This window comes from Alligator sinensis, unplaced genomic scaffold (assembly GCF_000455745.1).
Source record: "Alligator sinensis unplaced genomic scaffold, ASM45574v1 scaffold1787_1, whole genome shotgun sequence".
Lineage (NCBI taxonomy): Eukaryota > Metazoa > Chordata > Crocodylia > Alligatoridae > Alligator > Alligator sinensis.
This window is the reverse complement of record NW_005843302.1, coordinates 181,342-185,749: the sequence shown is the minus strand read 5'-3', so window position 1 is coordinate 185,749 and position 4,408 is coordinate 181,342.

Below are 4,408 nucleotides of genomic sequence, written 5' to 3'. Positions count from 1 at the left end.
CGTATGACTATTCGTCCATGGGGACACGGATTCCTGGACAGGGTGATCAGTCCTATCCGAGGGCTTGTGTGGAACCCGGGACCCTGCGCTTTAGCGCGCTGTCCCTTTTATAAACTCTTCAGCCAATCAGAGGAGGCTGCTGATTTACAGTTAAGAGAGTGTGTCTGCTGGCCAGGCAGGCACGCTTCTCCTGCAGCTCCTGATTTGTTAAGGCTGTCTGATCACGAGCTGGTCGGCCTCATGATCATGAGCTCTTCACACGCTGAACATGACCCGCTCTCGTGTTCTGCATTGGTCTGGCATGCGGGCTGAGCGTTTGGTCACCTTTTGTACTCAGACACAAGGGAGGAGGAGACTTTACGCTGTGTGAAGATCTCTAAGCGCTGCGGATCCTTACAGACCCAGTGCATTTAAAGCAGGCAACGGAGGTCTGATCAACCTCTAGCCTCTCCCCGTCGCCGAGCGCAACCCAGACGTATCCCTTCCCGCGCGCAAAAGAACTGGACCCACGGAGCCTAGCAAACTCCGTGTGAATGAGTGCGCAGAGGAACCCACAGAGCCTAGCAAACTTTGTGTGAGTTTATTCAGAGCTCTTCCGGACGAGTACTTTCTTCGGCTGACACGACGGGTTTGCATGTTCAGAGCCTTCAGCCGGATTGGGCTAGAGTTCACAAGTCTAGAACTCTTGTCCGCCTCTCTTCTTTCCTGTCTGTAACTGCAACTTAAGCAAGTTTTCAGCCTGCACCACTGCCATCTCGGTGTAAGTAAACAATCTTTTAAACTACCGCTACGCGTCCGTGCCTAATTCCAGCTCGAAGGCCTTCCCTCTCCACCCCCGGTGTGCCCGGGCTGCTGGCCACAGCCCGCGTGCAGCGCGAAAAGGGCTCGGGTCGCTCCCGGCCCGCACAATACTCACACACACATCCCCGTGTACCTCCTCACACATGTGCAAACACAGCCACACCCCTGCGCCTCTTCACACACACACACACACACACACACACACACACACACGCGCGCATTTGTGATCAGGCTGTGTGTCCAGCTGACACGTTCATGGGCCAGCATTCAGTTCATTAGGGCACATCTGATCCGAACTGGGTCAACCAGCCTGTACAAGCTGATCCCCTTATGTGTCGCAAACTCAGCACGTCCCAATCTTTTGCCCTAACTGTCCCAGTAGTGGTAGCCTCTTGATGTGCGGACCCCACAGTATTCCTGGGCTCCACAGGGATCTTTGGCTTAGGTAAAAGAAGCGTTGCTGCAGAGCAAGTGGGGAAGGGAGGTAGAGAATGAAAAATATACCCAGTTACGAGTTTGACTATAAAAGTTATTTATTGCTAAGTATATGACATTTATAATGGTACTAGTAGTAATAGACATGCAAGGGAAAACAAACAAAAGCAATTACAATATTCCCCTGGTTTCATTGAGTATTTGGAGAAACCTAGCTTAAGCTTAACTAATACAATTCAGGTTCAGAAAGCTATGCCTAGAGAGAAAGAGAGAGAGCGCGAGAGCTGGGATCTCACCGTTCCTGTGCCCTCGGGTTGTTTGCTGAAAGGTAAAGTTCTCAGCACGATCCTTGAAGGTTAAACAGACAACGGAAAGAGACGATCTGTTTCTTCCAGCTTCTCGAGAACAATAGCGGATGGTGTTAGAGAGATTTCTCCCTCTTGAAGCACACTGTTTGCTGCTTTTACAGCTTTCTATACCCTTAGTGCAGCCTCTTCAAAGCATTCTCTTAATTGTGTAAATAATTATTTTTTCTGGTGACAAGGGGTTATCTGGTTTGGAACATCTCAAGAAACTGGTTAGCAATCAGGAAAAACATAAGGTTTTAAGGAGTAACCAGACACTTGGGAGCCAGCTTGAAATTCTTATGAATAGAAGCTGTGCTGGATGGGATACCACATTGTTTCTTCTCAGATGGCCTAGCTATGCTTGCAGCGTCAGGGTTTTGTATTTCACTTGTTGTGAATAAGACTCAGTTTAGCATGACTTCCAGATCTTACTTCATAAACTTTGTGGGGAGGACTTCCACCAGTCATCCTGGGAAACGTATGACAGCATTTGTGGTCAGGGCTCCAATGGGCTGGACATTGTGATGAACCTTTACCCATTGTTCAAAGGTTGCCCATGCCCCCTCTGACTTGGTTTCTTGCCTCAGCATTCCCTAACCCGGCAACCGAGTTTTAGTCAATCAAGTTTAAATAGTCTTCCCATACTGGGACCGGGGAATGTATGGCCCAAGATGCCTATTAAACTTTTCTTCTGCTTAGTTCTGGTTAGATGAGGGGTGTGTGTGTGTGTGTGTTTGTTGGGGGTGGGGAGGTGGAGGGGGGTGGGGATAGAAAAAGTCCTTGGTAAGTCCAGCAAGCTGAGTGCCAGGCCTCCCTCAGGAAGACAGAGCTGACAGGTAACAACACAGCCCGGTGCCTCATCTCACACAGACACACCCCAGTGCCTCGTCTCGCACACACAAACATACAGACATAACACACTGCAGTGCCTCCTCTGTCAAACACACACACATTCACACACCCCTGCGCCTCCACACACGTGTGCACACATGCACACCTCTGTGCCTGCATGCACACACACACACACACACACACACACACAGAGCCTGGTGCCTCCTCACACACTCACAGACACACACACGCATACACACTCACCCTGTGCCTCCACACATACACATGCATTTAGCCTGGTGTCTCCTGTCCCACACACACACACACACACACACCTCTGTACCTCCCTTCTTGCATGGAGGTACATGTGAGCACACACACCGCCCTCGACCCTGTGGCTCCCAGGAGCTCTGATTGTGTAGCGGGGCAGGCTGGGATAGTTCAGAGGCCCGTGGCCAGGCTCCATCCCCTGCACGAAGAGGCTGGACCCAGCTGGAAGAAACCCCCTTGTGGTGCCCCCTGGGCTCAGCCAGCTCACACAGTGCCTCCCCACTGGACTAATGCATTGTGGTTTGTTTTGTGATTCTGGTTCTGCCATTTAAGTTCACTTGTAAATAACCTTTCCTCTTATTCTTGTTTTGTAAATCAAGTGTAAATAGTTAAATCAGTTAAGTGTTAGACCTTCTTGGGATCACAGGCTGCTCTGTGGGGAGCAGGGGCTGGCTGGATAGTAAATTGGTGCTGGCCGGAAGCCCTGCCCCACTCCCGCCACACTATCCCTGATATTGGGCAGAAGTGGGAACTATTGGGCCGCCACCCGGGTTACACTTCCATGCAGAGATGATTAGTGAGATTACATCTCCCACCCGCTCTGCACATGGAGCAGCCCCAGGGAAAGCAGTAAAGCAGCCTGTGTGAGTAAGGGCTCAGCACACGGGTAAGGGCTGCACAGTCCCACCTGCACGTGCTGTGCTCTGAACAGAGCTCACCAGGGCAGTGGGGTGGGGTGAAGGAAAAGGCTCCAGGCCAAAACCTAGTCTTTGTCCTCCCCTTTCTTCTTAGAGGAAATCAGGTGGCGGTGGTGGGAGCAGCAGGCAGGGGGGGGAATGACAGGGACACTGTGCAGTTCAACAGGCACTGGGGTGGGGTCTCTTTTTAGCAAGGGCCGCACTCTTATTCTCTGTGCAGGGCCTGTCCAGGGGGGCCTGCTCTGTGCTGGGGCTCTGAGGAGCTGCTGCAGGACAAGGTCTGTCCAAGCAAAGACCCCTGTGGTGTGCAGTGTCCCGGGCTCGATGGCCTCTACACGGTGATACCTACAGAGAGAATTCATGCTTTTTTTTTTTTTTTTTTGTTCCCTTTCCCCTAGAGGTTGTGCCTTGATGGCCCGGCTGCCTTTGCTGCCCTGGCCCCTCTTCTCCGCGCCGGGCAGCACCAGGGGGTGACGTCCTCCAGCACAGCTGCACCTGGGACCAAAGGCTGCCCCAGACTGGCCCCGTGGGGTGCTGCGTGCCCAAGTGGGGCCACGGGGCCCAACAGGAACCAGTCCAGAGACCCCAGCCCACAGGAGCGCCCCAGGGCTGGGCCCAGACCGTCCCAAAGGCCCCAGGCACCGCAGAGCAGGTCGCTGCCTCCTGCAGCTCGTGTCTGACCCGGCTGGTCTCTAAGGTGCCCCTGCCTGGGCTCTGGGCGGCCTCAGACGAACACGGGGGCCACGTCTGGAATCCCTGCACCAGAGACACCGTCCCCAGCCCAGCGCCGGGCCCTGCGCCAGAGACACCGTCCCGCTCTGCGCAGGGAAGCAGCGAGGAGGAGGAGGAGCAGCGTTACAGGAGCCCTCGCGTCCCGCGTCCCTCCCGGCCCCAGCCCGCGAGCTGCCACCGCCCGGCTCAGGCCGCACGTCCAGCGCCGCCCCGGGCCCTGCCCAGCTTGAGTCGGGGGTGGCGGGCGGAGCAGGGCGGGACAGGGACCCGGCACACCAGCACCGCCCCAGGGCC